We start from the raw sequence: 18,802 nt of genomic DNA, 5'->3' as shown, positions 1-18,802 counted from the left end.
TGAAACTGTTACAAGCGAGTGTTGCGAACATTTTTGCTACTAGTAGCTGGTTTGAATGCTATTGTGTTGCTTATATGTCTATGTGGATATTGGTTGTTGACAGACTGCTTTTATGTGTGTAGATGTGTATTAGGTTGCCTATTCGTTTGTAAATTGGGAGCGTGCGTGTTGCCGTGTGTCGTTTGAGAGTGTGATAGACATTTGTTTGGGGGAGTGCTTGCTTGTTGAATTTAGAATCGTGGCTGGGAGAACCTCTGCAGAAGGATTAGTGGCAGAGAATTTAGAGTTTGAAAGAGTACGTGGAATAACTTGTTTTTGTGGATGTGTCAGAACCTTTTATTCAACGGGAGGATGGCAGGTTGCATGGGTATTAATAGTGTAAAGTTTGTACGAGGAAGTGATACTGCTCTTCTGCCAGACGGCAGAGCCTGTGTTCTCAGTGCTATTAAGCTGATTTTGAGCCTGAGATTTTAAAGGTTGTGTGTGGGAAGTCGCATTTGGTACCTGAGATTTAGGAATTTCGGGAAGAAATTGGGAAAGAACTGAGAGAGAGTGTGGAAAAAGGGGATTTCAAGCAGCAGCAAGGTAGGCTTGGCAGAAGGCACAAGAGAATTTATAAAGAGTAACTTATACACTATACAGGTGACCCGGAGGGGGTGGCACAGTATGGGAACCAGACTAAGTAAAGAAATCCCCAGAGCAAGCCCGCTGGGCTGTATTCTGGTACATTGGAAGGAGATAGTAGGAGCTGGAGGCACAGAAAATAAAAGAACCCTTATAAAATATTGTACCCAGTGGTGGCCACTATATAAATTAAAAAATGAAGCCAAATGGCCATCTAATGGAACTTTAGATTATAATACCTTGCTTCAGTTAATGCTGTTTCTGAGGCGGGAAGGTAAATGGGAAGAAGTTTCCTACGCTGACGCATTTTTTTCTCTCCGAAAACACCCTGAATGGCAGAGAGATTGTGGAATCAAACCCCCCAGTGATCCTATGGTGTTAGCTCTGGAAAAAGAAAATAATAAGGGCCGAAGAAGAATTAAACGATGCTGTTCGTCATGCAGTATAGGTCAAAGATGCACAAGGTCAGACAAAGTCTATCAAGCAGCAGCTCAGGGACAAGATGATGATGAATTAACTGATTTGCTTAAGCCTCCCCTTAGGAGACAGGAAGAGGACGCAGACTCGGAAGGAACACCAACACCAACCTCCTCTCCCCCGGGCAGTCCTGTCTTGTCCCGAACCAGGAAACAGGTACTGATGGCACCTCTGAGAGAGGCAGTGGCACCTGATGGGGATACAATGTTAATTAGAGTACCTTTCTCTACTGCTGACCTAGATGCATGGTATAACGTTGCCAAAAATTACCGAAGTGATCCAGCAGGCACTGCTGAGCGCTTGCGACTTATAATTAAACAGCATAATCCAGATTGGGCTGATATACAATTACTATTGGGTGGACTAACAGAGACAGAAAGACAGCTAGTTTTGAAAACAGCTCGAGACTTGGCAGAGGACTATTATAAAACACAACAATTAGATGTAAAAGATTACTTCCCACTCCAGGAACCACACTGGAACCCAAATAGAACAGCTGAATTAAAGAAATTAAAAGGTTATCAAGAATGGATAGCAAAAGGGGTGGAAAGAGCTATTCCCAAGACCCTAAACTGGTCAGCTTTGTACGCAATAAGACAGGGTCCTTCCGAGTCACCATCCGAATTCCTGGATCATCTGAGGGATGCAATGCGCCGTCACACATCGCTGGATCCTGAGACCGAGGTAGGGGTACAACAGCTGGTATCTTTGTTTCTAGGACAATCCACAGGAGATATCAGACGTAAATTGCAGAAACTTCAGGGGCCAGAAGGGAGGAACCTGGAAACTCTATTGGATGCAGTTTGGAGGGTATTCAGTAATCGAGAAGAAGGTTACAAGCAAGAGATGAAGAAATTAGTAGCAGTAGTAAAAGAAGGGAATAGAGAAAAGCTTAGACAAGGACCCCCCTGACGAGGACCTCCCAGACAAGGCCCACCCCGGCTAGGTAGAGACCAATGCGCAATTTGTGGGAGGTTTGGTCATTGGAAAAACGAGTGCCCAGAAAGAAGACAAGAAGACCACCAGAACAAGGGAAACCGAGGAAGGGGGAGGGTGGTTGCACACGTGAAAGAAGATTGAAGAGGACCGGGGGAATTCCACCCTAGCAGATCCACTGGTTATAATGAAGCTAGGGGACAAGGAAAAAGAAATAGAATTTTTGGTGGATACAGGGGCAACATATTCAGTTTTAAATAAAGCCTTAATGCCTGTGGGGGATGACTATATTGTGGTACATGGAGCAACTGGCCAATCTGAAAAAGCTTATTTTTTTAAACCATTAAAATATAAAATTGGGCAACAATGGGGTATTCACAAGTTTTTATATTTACCCAATTCTCCAAAGGCTCTCTTGGGAAGAGATTTATTAGAACAATTACAAGCAACCATTATTTTTAGGAATGGGGAAGTTATTCTGGAGGTAAACGACCAACAGTATGTAGAAATACTGAGCCTAATATTAACAACCAAAGACCCTGTAGAGGAAATCAGGGAAGAGATAATGGAGCAAGTGTTCCCAGGAGTCTGGGCCACAGATGTACCTGGAAGAGCCAAAAATGCAACCCCAATACAGATCAAACTCAAAGAAGGGAGACAACCAGTTAGAATTAAACAGTACCCCCTTAAAAGGGAAGACAGGGAAGGAATTGGCCCAATAATTAAAAAATTCTTGCAGTTGGGATTACTAAAAGAGTGCCAGTCTGATTTCAATACTCCTATCTTGCCTGTCCATAAACCTGATGGGTCTTACCGGGTGGTACAGGATTTACGGGCTGTTAACAAGATAACTGAGGACCTCTATCCTGTGGTGGCAAACCCTTACACTCTGTTAACATGCTTAACACCAGAGCTAACTTGGTTTACCATTTTAGATCTAAAAGATGCCTTCTTTTGCCTCCCTCTCCATGAAGCCAGCCAGAAAATTTTTGCATTCGAATGGGAAAGCCCTAAGAGTGGGCGCAAAACCCAGCTCACATGGACGGTGTTGCCTCAGGGATTTAAGAACAGCCCCACCCTGTTTGGAGAACAGCTCGCAAAAGACATAGAGTCCTGGGAAGCCCCACCAGGAGAAGGGAAGCTACTGCAGTACGTGGATGATCTCCTAATAGCTACCCGAACAGAGGAAGCTTGCACAGCCTGGACGGTAAGCCTTTTAAACTTCCTGGGACTCCAAGGGTACAGGGTATCCAAGAAAAAGGCTCAGGTGGTGAAACAAAAAGTGATCTATCTGGGCTATGAAGTCAGTGCTGGGCAACGAACTTTGGGGCAAGATCGCAAAGAAGCGATATGCCAAACCCCGATACCCCAGACAGTGAAAGAGTTACGGACTTTTCTGGGGATGACAGGGTGGTGCAGACTGTGGATTTACAATTATGGGCTGCTCGTGAAACCACTATATAAACTCATTACAAAGGAAAGCAGAGATCTCCAGTAGACAAAGGAGGCCACGCGGGCCTTCAGCCAGCTGAAGAATGCCCTCATGTCAGCTCCAGCTCTAGGACTTCCAGACGTGAGTAAGCCATTCTTTCTATTTTCCCATGAGAAGCAAGGGATTGCCCTGGGAATACTAGCACAGGACCTGGGCCCATACCGACGGGCAGTTGCCTATTTCTCTAAGCAGCTAGATGCAGCAGCCAAAGGACGGCCTGGGTGACTCAGAGCTGTTGCAGCAGTCGTGCTAAACATCCAGGAAGCACGCAAATTCACCTTGGGCCAGAGAATGACTGTGCTGGTGTCCCACACGGTGTCCGCGGTGCTGGAAGTGAAAGGCGGGCACTGGCTCTCCCCACAACAGTTCCTGAAATATCAAGCCATCATGGTAGAACAAGATGATGTAGAAATAGTGGTAACTAACATTGTCAACCCAGCTTCCTTTCTCGGTAGAAATCAAGGGGAACCGGTACGCCATGATTGCCTGGAGACTATCGAAGCTACCTACTCCAGCCGCCCGGATCTAAAGGATACCCCTTTAGACAACACAGAGACCTGGTTTACTGATGGGAGCAGCTACGTCATCAGTGGAAAGCAGCATGCTGGATATGCAGTTACCACCTGCTGCGAGGTGATAGAATCTGGACCCCTGCCAACAAACACCTCTGCACAGAAGGCTGAAATAATCGCCCTAACCCATGCCTTAGAGATGGCAAAAGGAAAGAAAATAAACATTTATACAGACTCAAGGTATGCCTTTGGAGTTGTGCACGCACACGGGGCCATTTGGAAAGAAAGAGGACTGTTAAATTTGCATGGAAAGAACATCAAACATGCACAAGAAATAATGCAGCTGTTAGAAGCAGTCCAGCTACCTGAGAAGGTAGCAATCATGCACATAAGGGCGCATCAAAAGGTGAGCTCAGAATTGGAAGAAGGAAATGAACTGGCAGACAGAGAGGCAAAAGAGGCAGCAAAAGGTGAGGTAACAATAACTGGAGCCTTGATCCCAGATGGACAACTTTCCCTAGAGGGTAAGCCAACATATAATAAAAAAGACAGGAAATTGATTAAAGATGAAAGGGGAACATTTAACCAAGAGGGATGGGCTATCAATGCAGAAGGAAAAGTAGTTATTCCCTCTCATTTGCTATGGGCCGTAGTTAGAGAGGAACACCAGAAAACACACTGGGGAACAAATGCCTTATATAACTACTTAATTGGGAAAATTATCGCCAGAAACTTATACGAAACTGTTGTGCAAGTAACTCGACAGTGCAACCTTTGCCTCCAGACTAACCCCAGAAACACCCCCAAACCAAAAATGGGCCAGATTGGGAGAGGTCATGGGCCTGGACAGCAGTGGCAAATTGATTTCACAGAACTTCCAAGAAAAGGGGGGTACCGATATTTATTAGTGCTAACAGATACTTTTTCAGGATGGCCAGAAGCTTTTCCTACCAGGACCGCTAAGGCTCGAGAAGTAACCAAGGTGTTACTACAAGAAATAATACCGCGCTTCGGAGTTCCAGCCACAATGTCCTCAGATAGGGGACCACATTTTATTTCAAGGCTGGTACAACAAACCAGCCGACATTTAGGCATAGACTGGGAACTCCACACTCCATACCATCCCCAGTCGAGTGGCCAAGTAGAGAAAACGAATCATTTGATTAAACAGCAAATTATGAGATTAGGGCAAGAAGCTAACCTACCCTGGCCCCAATCTCTTCCACTTGCGTTGTTACGAATTCGGACCGAGCCCAGAATTAAGGAAAAGTTAAGTCCCTTTGAAATACTCTATGGGAGACCATATGGGGTACAGAAAGGCATATCTACCCAAATAGGGGAAGAGACGCTAACCACCTACATGATTGCCTTAGATAAACAGCTTAGAGAAATTGGAAAACGTGGCTGGAACCCGAAGTCGAGGTTTGGACGGTCCTGTACATGACATTCAGCCTGGAGATTATGTATATGTTAAGTCTCTTACAGAAAAGACTCTGGAACCACAGTGGGAAGGACCATTCCAGGTGCTCCTCACCACTTACACCGCGATTAAGATCAGAGAACAGAGTGCCTGGATTCACCATACCTAGCAAAGAAGGCTCCAGAGGCCCCTTGGAAAGTGACCCCTGGGGATGATGAACTGAAATTGAAGTTCACCTGAACAAAATGAAAATGTCAGGGTGGCACACAAGTATAACCCAGAAAATTGTTTTTCTCACAGTTATAATTGTAACCTTCAGCTGGGAAGTTATTCATAGCAGAGAAGACATATGGTCCCAAGCCTTTATGTGGGTTACTGGACTCATGGGGAAATATTCTGATATAAAAAATTTAAACCTGTTGACTGTAATCATGCACGGAAACCAAGTGTATACAAAGCAAGAATGGAAAAAACAAAGAACTTGGCAGCTCCAAGGGACTGTAGGAGAAAAAATCAAGATAGGATGCCGAATGGTTAATGGGACTACTCATAGAAAAGCAACCCAAATCAGTGTCTCAACTACTCCTACAGACAAACACCGTGAGATCTGTAGTTATTCAAGTGAAGCAGATTGTTGGTATAATTTTACATTGGTACAGACTGTGGAAGTGGTTTGTCTTTGGGGCCAAGACAGCAATGGACTCTCATTCAAATTCCAGATAAATGCCATGGCTAGGCCTAGTACCCACTCTGACAATCAGATCCAAACCCAGGTCACATTACTTAAGTCTGAGCCAAAAGTTTATGAGATTGGCCCTTATGTAGTGAGGAACACAGGCCAGCAATTACTGCTGTTTAATCCAGAATGGTCTCTTAAGCGTGTAGAACTACTAATGCAAATTAACATTTCTGAAATCCAACCAGCCTGCTCCCCTTTAATTCAAACATCCCTTGAAGGATGGACGGCCTGGATGCAGAAGCAAACACCCCTCAAAGGCAGAATGCGGAGAGACCTGACTGGCATGCTGGGAACAGGACTGGGAGTCATAAATGGGATTGATTCAGAGATACTGATGAACAAATTGGCCACAGCAACCAGTGACCTGACCAAATTAAAACAGCCCCTACAATCCTCCCTATTAGCATTAGGAAACAGCCAGTGGCAAGTCTCAAAAATACTCCCAGACCTCGCAAAATTCAGCAACCTGGACCACGAACTGATATTAAACACACTTGGCACAGCTCAAGACAACGTCTCATTAGCCCTTAGCTGCATACAAGCTCAATTATGGATGCAGTCCACAGCTTCCTTAATCATAAGAGAAGGTAATGAAGGTGTATTTCCTATTGAAATCCGAGAGGCTGTTTGGAACAATGCTACTAAATTAGAAAGAAAGCTCCAATCCTGGTGGACCTTGGTAAATTTCACCTATGACCCAATGACTAACATAGCTACTGCCTTCGTGCTTACGATACAGAATGCCACAGTTTATGTAATTCATCCTATTGTTGCATTGGGACTAAACCATAAAGGGACAGTTTTTTACCCCTCTGAACATAGAGTATGGGCTCGGATGGTAGGAGAAAAATGGCAAACAGTGAATTTAGAATCTTGCATCACACGGGAACAACAAGGATTTATCTGTGAAAGTAATACACTTGATGCCAGAGACATCTGTCTTGATGCAGAACAAGGCATGTGTCACTTTGAGATCCACCCAGACACTTCACCAAAAACTGTACTTGTATATATTGGTCAAGGCTCTGTATGCTTAAGAACTATCTGCACTTCTATGATAATAGATGACAATGTTAATAATGTAACTGCCATGAATCACTCTAATTTTTGTATTTGTAATTTTGCCAAAATTGTTGGGCGTGACTTTTCGTATTTAGCACCAGTTGTGTCTCATCAATTAATAAGGTCTAACTACACCATTTACCATAAATTGCTACCCACACCTATTGGGATGGATCTAACATTAGTAAAGCAATTAGTGAAACATCAGGACCTAATGGAGATTTTGAGAGAAATCCAAAGAAATGGGGAAAAGACCTTAATCACCGTCCATTATGACACACAAGAAATCAGCAGAATCTTGCAAAGAGTAAAACAAGACGCAAGCCATAACTGGTGGGACTCGCTTTTCGGGTGGTCACCTACCGCAACTAGTATCCTAAATACGTTATGTCACCCCATCATTGTCTTATTAACCTTGGTTAGTGTCTGCCTCGTGCTGTCTATCACGTTACTAATTTGGAACTATAGAGCACTCAAAAGGTTATCAGTTCTAACTACTTTGTCAAACGCACACGGAAAAACATTAAGGGATGCCTACCAAAAAAATTCATTAGAAAAAGAATTTAAGTATTAGTAAAAGAATTTGCTAACTTTTTAGAAAAGGGGGGACTGAATCAGGGGGATGGGAAGCAGGAGAATTAGTTTGTTAGGAACAATGCATCCAGCTTGGTCAGCATACCAGGGCAGGAAGAAAAGATAAGAGACCACTGATAAGGGCAGAGGGAGTCTCAGACAGACATCCTGTGCTCAACCCAAAACTAGCTCAAACCAGTCTCGATGCTTAAACCCAGGCCAGGGGTACAAAAGAGCATGCGTAGGGAAGAAAGGTGAAAAGTTCAGGATGAGGAAGACTCCTGACTTCATCAAAAAGACCCTCGGAAGACCCCTACCAAAGCCACCAAACCACAGTGCGCAAGCGCAACGCGGATGTAAATGACTTTTGGGTTCATTATAATACGAAGCGAGGCTGGGCGGGGCTAGGTGATGAATATGTATAGGCGTGTTGTGAAACTTAATGAATATGGAACTTGTAACCCGATAAATACTGAGCTGAATGCAGCTGTCGACACGCATGGCTTTGGAGGAGTGATCCCCCGTGCATCCCAGGTGGAAATAAACATACCTACTTTACTACTTCTTTAGTAGTGGAGTTCTGTCCGCTCTTCAATCAGGCAAAGGCAGCTCTGAGGTGCTGGAAGTGAACAGAAATGGACGGAGAGGGGCACTTTGACTGAGTTCGCTAGAGGCAGGACAGCACAGACTGCAGTTGTCTGCGCTGCAGTTTGAACAGCAGCCTCTTTACGGGATGCTGTCTCGGCCGGTCCTGATCGAGCCGGTACTGGAGCTGCTACCGCCATCTCTGGGGCTACAGCCGCGCTCGGCGCCGCGCTTGTCTCTCGCACAGCAGCCGTGTTCGGCGCAGTCGCTGCCGAAACCGCTCCTGTTTCGCGCTCCCTGGCCACGGTCGGCGCTGCCGCTGGCCTGTTCTCTGCGGCCGCGCCCTGCGCCGCCGCTGGCCCATGCTCCGCCGCCGTGCCCGGCGCCGCTGCCCCTGCCCGCCGCTCCGCGACCGCCGCCGCTTCCGGGTTTTCCCACAGCAGCGCTGCTTCCGGGTTCGCTGCCGGCCCCACCGCTTCCTGGTTTGGAGCCGCAGCTCCCGCGGGTGGCGCGGGGGGTGCTGGCGGCACGGGCTCGGCACGCCCCGCACGGCAGGGTGCCTCTGGCATCCGCTGCTCTAGCAAGCTGAACAGGTCCTCCATCCTTCGGGATAGGTTCGGTAACTCTGTCAGCAAAGGCAGATGCTGTATTAAAAGGTCGATGGCTCGGTTCTGCGACTGCGGAGAACAGTCCAGCGCCAAGGAGGGCAGTGGACCACACCCAGGCAGTCTCAGAGTAGGCACGCCCCGCGCTATTCCGGCTAAGAAGTTAGATCCAGGTGCATACGCAACCGAGCTAAGAGCCGGTCTGGGGGTCCGTGTTGCTAACCCGCTAATTTGCGGCCCTGGATAAGCTGTGGCCGCCGCCAAGCCAAGCGGTAAGGCAGTCTGTGTGCCCTCCTGCTGCCCCGACCCCCCCACCTCTGCCGGCGCGGGGTCCCTGGGGGCTGCGGAGTCCTGCGACTGTGCAGGGTGAGCCGGCGCAGGCTCTGCCTGTGGAGCCGGGGGGGTTTTTCCGAATCCACCATCATTTGCCCCAGAAGCCCAGTCAGCGGGGTCCCCCCCGGACATTCCTCCGTCACTCATCACCGAGGTAGGCGAGCCAGCCCTGCTGTCACAGTCAAGGTCTGTCAGCAGAATAAATAACGAACGCCAGATTTTGTATAATTCTAGCGCTGCTGGCTCCCCAGTTGGGAGCTCGCGTCGGACAGCACAGCCAAGTTCCTGCCATAAGGCAAAGTCCAGGGCAGTATCTCTGTCCATGGAAATCCCTTTTAAGGTAGCCCAATCTAATAATTCCCGAACTGAGTTTTCAGGAATGGAGGTATGCAATATACTAAACACACCTTTCCAGACCAGTACCACGGCGTCGGTTTGTGAGCTGCTATTTGCCATTTCTCAGTCCTGTCGGACTTCCCGGTCCCAGGGGGGAACAGTGTACCTCTAGAGAAATTCGGCTTGGCTCGCAACAGCAGGACACGTGGCAGTGTGCAGATCACATCAGGCAGCACCAAATATAACCGCAGGCCTGGGCCCTCGGGTATATCACCATGTCCCGCAGCCATAGGGAGGAGGAGGAGGAGAGAATATCCAGCAGGCAGGAATTGTGCGGCAAGATTGATTTATTTAATTATTTTACAAACTCTTTTATAGACATTTTTCTTCACAGTCTAATTGGACAAAGGATCAGCCACCCCTTGGGGGTGATTGGCTAAAATCCTAAAACATCCATTGTCAAAATATTTTCTACTATACCATAAACAAGATTTTTCAAGGTTGCAGGTGGCTTGGTTGTTTACATTCCCTGCTACCTCTTCTGCATGAGAGAAAAGTCTCTCATGGACTTAGAAAATAGCAAGAAAATTCTTGCTAGCAGCATTTTTGCATCTACAGTAGCACACTTAATGGATGAGGGAAAGGCTGTGGATATTGTCTATGTGGACTTTATTAAAGCCCTTGGCACCATTTCCCACAGCATTCTCCTAGAGAAACTGGCTGCTCATGGCTTGGATGGCTCTACTCTGCTGGGTAAAAAACTGGTTGGATTGCCAGGCCCAGATAGTGGTGGTAAATGGAGTTAAAACCAGTTGGCAGCCGGTCACCAGTGGTATTCCTCAGGGCTCAGTATTGGGGCCAGTTCTCTTCAATATCTTTATCAAGGACCTGGATGAGGGGATCGAGTGCACCCTCAGTATGTTCACAGATGACACCAAGTTGGGTGGGAATGTTGATCTGCTTGAGGGCAGGAAGGCTCTACAGAGGGGTCCAGAAAGGCAGGATTGAGTCCAACTGTATGAGGCTCAACAAGGCAAAGTGCCAGGTCCTGTACTTGGGTCACGACAACCCCATGCAGTGCTACAGGCTTGGGGAAGAGTGGCTGGAAAGTGGCCTGGCATAAAAAGACATGAGGGTGTTGATTGACAGCCACCTGGACATGAGGCATCATGTGCCTAGGTGGCCAAGAAGACCAACAGCATCCTGGCCTCTATCAGTAATAGCATGGCCAGCAAGACTAGGACAGGGATCTTCCTCTGTACTTGGCACTGGTGAGGCCACACCTTGAATACTGTGTTCAGTTTTGGACCCCTCACTACAAGAAAGACATTTTGGTGCTGGAGCATGTCCAAAGAAAAGCAATGCCGCTGGTCAAGGGTCTAGAGCTCAAGTCTTATGAGGAGCGGCTGAGAGAAATGGGGATGTTTAGCATGGAGAAATGGAGGCTCAGGGGAGACCTTCCTGTGACACTGATCGTGCCGTAAATCAAATCTCTCCTGATGGGAGAGAGTTTTTAAAGTCCTTGCCAGGAGTTAGTTCAAGAGACAAACGGAGACTTTCAGCCTTCGCTGCTGCTAGATAGTTGTTTATTAAGTCTTATCAGAGAAACAGAGTCATTAGCATGACCCAGACATAGCACAGAGCAGAGAATTCAGAAAAAATGCCTAATTATCAAGATTTACACATCCTTTTAAAGATAATTTAACCAATGGTTACTAAAAATGTATATTATTTTCACTTTCCTACCAATTATTCAGTAACATGGCCAGGAACTGCAGAATTTTTTGTCCAATCATCCCAAATTACTTCTACTGCAGAATATGGAATAGTAGAAGAAGAAGAAAAAGGTTTGGAGAGCAACAACAATCCTCCATTTTGACTTTTTTTGCTCTTATCTATTTACTACAAAGAGAAGCCCAAAATCTCTAAATTTTTCACCCTGTGACAATCTTACATAGTAGTCTATCACCTAATTCACACCCTTGTATTTTCTAGTTCTTCTCTGATAGTTGGCAATTTTTTCCATGGATGAAGGTCAAATCAGTGTTGTTCAGGGGGGTAAAAACCCTTTAAAACAGGCAGAGAAATATTCTCTGCACTCTGGGTTCCCACATTCCTGATCTCTGCAACTACCTGAAAGGAGGTTGTAGCAAGGTGGGGATTGGACTGTTTTCCCAAGTAACAAGCACTTGGACAAGAGGAAACGGCCTCAAGTTGCACCATGAGAGATTTAGATTGGATATTTGGAAAAGATTCTTCACAGAAAGGGTGGTCAAGCACTGGAACAGGCTGCCCAGGGAAATGGTAGAGTCACCATCCCTGGAGGGATTTACTAGGCATGTAGACATTGCCCTTTGGTACATGGTTTAGTGGTGGCCTTGGCAATTCTGGGTTAACAGTTGGACTTGATGACCTTAGAGGTCTTTTCCAACCTAAATGATTCTATGATTTTATGAAAAAGTAAAATTTTTTTCAGTCATTTCTCCCTTTTAGTTTAGTGGAAAGACAAGTTAGAAGTAAAAAGAAGGTAAGTGGAAAAATACTTATTTTCATTTTAGTGAGTATGAAATGGAATTTCCTCTTGACTACTAAAACAAAGACAATCTATAAATAAATGATATTGAATAAATTTATCCTGAAATTTGTTATGAAAAACACAGTTTTTTCATGAAAATAAAATGCTTTCTTCTCCACTGTTGGAGAGTGTCTCAGTTTGAGACAAATTAGGAGGAAACATCTGAGATGAACGTCTCCTCTAATGGAAGGCAGGTTTTAGCAGCCCCTCCCCCACCAGGTTTGGAAAGAAATTTATTGGAGGAAAGTGAAAAAAAAGCTGTTTATTTAACAAGCAAAGTACACGCAGGCACAAAATGAATAATGTTAGATAATAAACCTTCTAATTGTGGAGAAAAACTGGTAGATTCAGAGTCCTTTCTGTAGGTGTGGCTCTGCTCTCTCCAGAGCTGGGGTGCAGCATGGGCCCCTCCGGGCGGCAGTGTGGGGCCTCCCGGTGATGGTGTTCCGGACCAGAGCAAAGCTGAACAGTTCCAGGAGAAGAAGAAGGAGCCACAGTCCAAGGAAAAAACCTCTTGCCTCAGCTAATGAACAAGAAGCTAGCTAAAACGCAAAGAATTTTAACTCTCCGTCTCTCTCCTGAGAAACAGAGCCGAGAGCTGGCTAGAAGCAGGAAGGTGCTTCCTCAGCTCTGCAGCAGTGAGAACACAGGGGAGTGTGTGTGTCCTTGAACACAAACCGCACTGAAGAATTCGCTCGGCTTCCCCCCCTTTTCTCTCGGACCCAGCTTAAAGGCACAAAAAGGCACAGGATTCATGTCTGGGCAATAAGCAGGCAATAGGGGATACAACATCATAAAGTCACGCCAAGACAGAGAAAATAGAGTAGTTTTAAGTAATTAAATCCTGTTTACTTATTCACATGACACTTAAAAATCAATGATAAATTATAATAAAAGCATTGAAATCAATAATATCCTCTGTACTTCAAAGCTGGATGTAGAATTAAGACATTCTCATCAACAATACTAATGTCAAGAGAGAGTGAAATAGCATCAGGCATTTGTTGTGAATTGCCTTTGAGCAGTTTTGATGCCTTCTGAACAAGAGTGAGAATAGATACCATATGTCTGTCCAATACGACCCCTGAGAAACCATTTTCCACCTGTTTGGTTGGTGTGCCAGTACATGCTTGGCCAATTCCAATAGAAATTGATTAAGCTATTCAAGGTCCCTTCATTGAGACAAATGTGTGCAACTACAACAATCCAGTAGATGCATGGAATTGGTAGGTTCCTCACCTTCCCAAGGCATCTTCTGAACCTCAGAAACTAAAGATCCTTAGTTCTACATATATGACCTTTTGTCTCAAATTTAATTATACAAACAAGGGTCAATCTTTAATTAAGAATGTTACTCCTTATCACAATTTATATAAAAATCAGACCTCATGGTGCAATTATACTTCTTTAGTTCATTCTGTATATGATACTCCCTTTCAATTACCAAGTAAAATATTTTTCATTTGTAGAGATAGAGTTTGGCTTGCTATCCCAGCACACATCACTAGTAGACCATGTAGCGTTAGAAAACTTACTTTGCTAACACCCAGTGCAAAAATGCCTACTTTTATGAGACACGGAAGTAACAGGTCTATTTATCAGTATAAGCCAGATCGTAATGATAATTTTGTACCCTAGAGTCTTGCAAAAAGGCTCCCAGCAGCTCTTCTTTTACCACAACTTCAAGAGTAGCACTGAAACAATTAGACCAACTAAAGTATTGGCTGAGTAAAGAATTCAATGCTACTTCCCTTGCATTAAGTGATATGTTAACAGATACCAAAGATGTCAGACATGCAACTTTGCAAAACAGAGCTGCAATTGATTTCCTTTTATTAGCACATGAACATGAGTGTGAAGATTTTAAAAGAATGTGTTGTATGAATTTATCTAATCATTCAAAATCCATCCATAAGAGTATTCAACAACTTCAAGAAAGTGTGTCAAAGATTAGAGTTGATGATGGAACTTAGATAACTTGCTGTCTTGGTTTGAAAAGACAGGTGTCTGCCAAGGAAGGCAGAAGCCTCCCTTGAAATGAAAAATGCAAGCCCCTTCCCTCAGAATTATTATAATTTTGAAATTAAGGGGCTTTCAGGCAAAGATATGAGGAACAGGAATAACAGTTCTTTACTATTATATATGTGTAAACAGGCAAACAAACAACAATAACTATGGCAGTAACAGCAAACAGAACCACAAACCCAGCGCCAGCTTTCTCGGCTGTCAGGCCCTTTCCCCTTTGATGCAGTTACTATCGCAGCCGGCAGGGGCGCTGGCGGCTCCCAGTGAGCAGGGCCAGTGTGATGGTTCCCCCGTGGCTGCAGGGGGCGCTCCGGAGTGAGCTCAGGGAGCATGCGGCAATGGTGGCTTGACTGAGATGGGGAGGGATGGAAGAAAGGCTTCACAAACCCCCTGGGGCAGCCGATCCCGGTGTCCAGCCGGACCCTCAGGGACAGCAGGCTGGAACAGCAGGGAGGAGCACAAATCCCGGGTGGCAGATGAGATGTATCAAACTCCGGAGCTGCAGCGGGAACCCCGGGAGGTCTTGGCAGGCAGGGTGTGGTGGGGCTACAGAGTAGCGAAGGCTCGAAGCAACGACAGGGGCAGGGCGGCCGCAGCCCAGCTCCCAGTGGGGCAGGGAAAGGCGGGCTTGGGAATCCCAGGGTTTCTCCCTGAGGCACCTGAGCAGATGGTGAACAGCTTCCTTTTTTAGTAAGGTGGAGTGTTAGGGTCCCAGTGCAACAGTCGCTCCAGTGAGCAGGCTCCACTCACGGTAGAAGGAAGGAAGCTGAAAGCAGAAGCCCGCAGCAGACAAAATCCCTCCACAACGATGGCAGCATCTCTCTGTCCCAATGCTGAGAACGCCAGCTCACCTGGGGTGTACCCAACCCCCAGGTGAAAGAGAGTAGCCAGTTTGACCCCTCTCTCTGTGGCCACATCTTTTGTTTTTCTTAAGCACAGAGTAATTTGTTGCCCTGGCAACATATATGGGAAAAATTCTTTAAGAGAAAAAGAAAACAGGAGAACTCCTAAAAACCCCAACACCTGCTTAATAGATAGAATTTAACAGCATGAGTAAAAGAACTTTTAAAGATGAGTTTCTACATATTAGTTATCATCATAGTTGTGTTAATAATAGTGCCTTGTTTGCTTCAGTGTATTCAGCAAATGATCAACAAAGCTATTAAAGGAGTCTACATAGTTCAAACAGGAGGGGGAGATGTTGGAGTGAGAGCTCCTCTGGACTCAGGCCCAGAGGAAAGCCAAAGCACAGGGGTTGAATTAAAACCTTTGGATAAGCTCAGATACATGAAGTCACACCAAAGTGAAATAGAAATATAGATTTTTAACTTTTAGTAGAAATATATGCTAAGTGCTTTAAGCATTGAAAAGCTGCAGCAAAGAGACCTTAAACACAGTTCTTACTGCAGCAGTGTTACCTTTTCACAGAATTTCTTTACTTTAGACAAAACATAGATGGAACTATGCTGTTCACATTTTTTAGATAGAGTGTTCACATAAACAATAGGAACTGATAGAAACTGTATGCACAAATCTGTGTAATACCTATTTAACACTTGTGTAAGACTTAGGATTGTTAGAATTAGACCAGGATAGGTTAAGAAAAAAACCCTAGAATTGTGTGTCAATTTTATTGGCCAATTAACAAATATAATCCACACTTCTGTAAGTTTAGAAAATAAGAAGCTGTTTTCTACTTGATGTCTGCCTGCTGCTGCTGTTACTGCTTGGCCTTATCATGTAACCCCTTCAAACTCTACCTTCAGAAAACTATGAGACTATGAAATAAAGAACTTTAGCAAGACAGCAGCCTCCTCTGCTCTTTCACCCTCATCTGAAAAGGGAAGGTATCCCATCAAAAGCTCAACAATACTGTTGATATGGGATATATCCTGGGTTTAAGGCAGTGGATTCTTCTGGTTTTTAGTTTTTCATAGAATCATAGAATGGTCTGGGTTGGAAGGGACCTTAAAGATCATCTAGTTCCAACCCCTCTGCCATGGGCAGGGACACCTTTCACTAGACCAGGTTGCTCAAAGTCCCATCCATCCTGGCCTTGAACACTGCCTCACCACCCTCACAGTAAAGAATTTCTTCCAAACATCTAATCTAAACCTATTCTCTTTCAGTTTAAACCCATTCCCCTTTGTCCTATCACTACATGCTGTAAGGCCCCAAAAATTCACTCAACGAGCCTCTTAAAAGGGCTTACAGGTTTTTTCGTGTACTCTGAATTAGATGCATGGAAGAAATATCAACAAGATATTCTCAAGAGGTCAAAACAACACAAAAATTTTACTATCAACTTCAGAAAATCAGAGAATGTCCTGGTTTAAAGGACAGGTGTCTGCCAAGGAAGGCGGGAACCTCCCTTGGAATGGAAAATGTGACCCCCTTCCCTCCAAATTATTATAACTTTGAAATTACAGGGCTTTCAGGCAAAGATATGGGAAAAGGAATAACAGTTCTTTACTAGTATGTGTATGTATCACAAGACGAACAACAATGGCAGCAACAACAAACAGAAAGAGAAACCCAATAACAAGCCTTCTCTGGGCTGTCAAGCACTTTCCCCCTTGGTGTACTTATGGTCACAGCCGGCAGGGGCGCTGTTGGTGCTGGGCAGGGCAGATGCTATGATTCCCCACAGTTGTAGAGGGCGCTATGGTGCGAGCAGAAGAGAGAGAAAAGAGGATTCCTCTGCAAACTCATGGGGGTCAGCTGGTCTCAGTGCCCCTCAGGAAGCTGAATGGACTGCAGCAGGAAACCTCAGAGCAGCAGACTGGAACAGCAGAGGCGGGCACACCTGGGGTGGCAAACAAAGTGTAGCAGAAACTCTGCAGCCGTAGCAGGAACTGAGGAGGGTCAGGCAGACACAGGATGTCGGGTTAAAGTGTAGTGAAAAACCTGAAGCAGCGGCAGAAGACAGCAGGGCCAGGCAGCGGCAGCCAGGCTCCCGCAAGCAGCCAGGAGAGGCTCCCTCGGAGGGTCTTAGGGCTCAGGGTTCCAGGTTTTCCCCTGGGGCACCTGAGTAGATGGTGAGGGTCCTTTTCCAGTGAGGTCGGGTGTTAATAAGGTCCCAGTTCAACAGCTGCTTTTACAGGCAAAGGCTCACCCATGGTAGGAGAAGCAGTAGGACAAAAGCTCCGCAGTGGCAGTGAATCCTCTGAGCAGCAACAGTCCAGCACCAAACCCCACCTGTCTCCACTCTGATCCCGAGAGAGAGAGGAGCCGAGCCCAGCCCCTCACCCCCCAGCCAAAATTTCGCAGTATCTCTGCCCTTCCCAAGAGAAAACCCTCCAGCTAAGAGAGTAGCCAGCTGCACCCCTCCTCCTTCTCCCAGCCACATCTTCTGTTCTCTTAAGTACTGGTCGTTATAATCTTTTAGGCAACAAATGGGACGAAATTCCCTGAGAGAAAGAAAAAAAAAAAAAGGAAAAATCCTAACCTCCAACAACTCCCCAGGAACAAAGAGAAACTCACAATAGCAAAGTAACCCCTCCCCCCAAGATGGTGCCCTCTGCATAGGACTGCGCAGCCTAGAAGACACCTAGGAAGATGGTGTACAAATCCCGCTCGACTCAACCTTCCCCCTGGAACAAAAACCGGGAAGGTAGGCCCTTATGAAGCAGTTCTAGTGGCAGATGGGAATTGCTGATGTGTGAGGTCAGTGCTGCTGCTCGCTGCTTCCTCCTGCCATCTGCTGGATTCTGCTGGTGCTGCTGTCTTGGGTCCCTGTTCCGATAGAGGGGGGAAGAAAATGGACTCTCGAGCATTGACAAATGGTGGCCCAACCCCAGACCAGCTCTGGCTCTGTGCTGCTGACAGGTATTGCAAATTTCACTCTGAAATAGTTTTTGATTGCAAAATGCAGCTTCTCGGGTTGCTACTGTTGCCAGTAGAGCCAAGAGGCAAGAGAGAGCTCTTCCTGAGTGCTCTGACTTTTAAAAGCTCAGGCACCCTCCCCCTCTGCCCTACGGTTCCATTTTCTGGCTGCAGGGGGTCTTAAAGAGACAGTAACAAATTTTTTGGCACAGATAGATATGGAATACAAACATTTTAGGTTACCCATGACAACCAAACCCGTCATTGGTTCTGAAACCTGAAATCTTCCTTCTTCTCTTTTGTCAGCTTAACCACTTATGTCTTGGTCTACACCTGGAGAGAACTTTCAAGCTGCTACTTCAGCTCTTCTGTCATCTCTGTTTCTCCCTCCTTCTAGGGGTCACCAAGAGTTCAACATCCCCTTTTTCTGCACAATCATGCTTTACACATTGCTTACTGTTACTACATACGCTTCCCTTGGTATAGTAATTTTATGCTTTGCTCTGAGGAGGTAGGAAGAGGTATACAAATTTGATTCCATAATCATGTGAAAACCTAAGGTAAATTTAGGGAGGAATCTTCTCCACCCACTGTGGTAACCAGAGAGAAAATATAAACATTATAAAATATTGCTTGCAACAAACTTATATAAAACACATATTAACATAAATATCTTAAAACTT

Source organism: Coloeus monedula, assembly GCF_965178545.1.
Source record: "Coloeus monedula genome assembly, chromosome: W".
Taxonomy (NCBI): Eukaryota; Metazoa; Chordata; class Aves; order Passeriformes; family Corvidae; genus Coloeus; species Coloeus monedula.
This window is presented reverse-complemented; position numbering follows the sequence as displayed.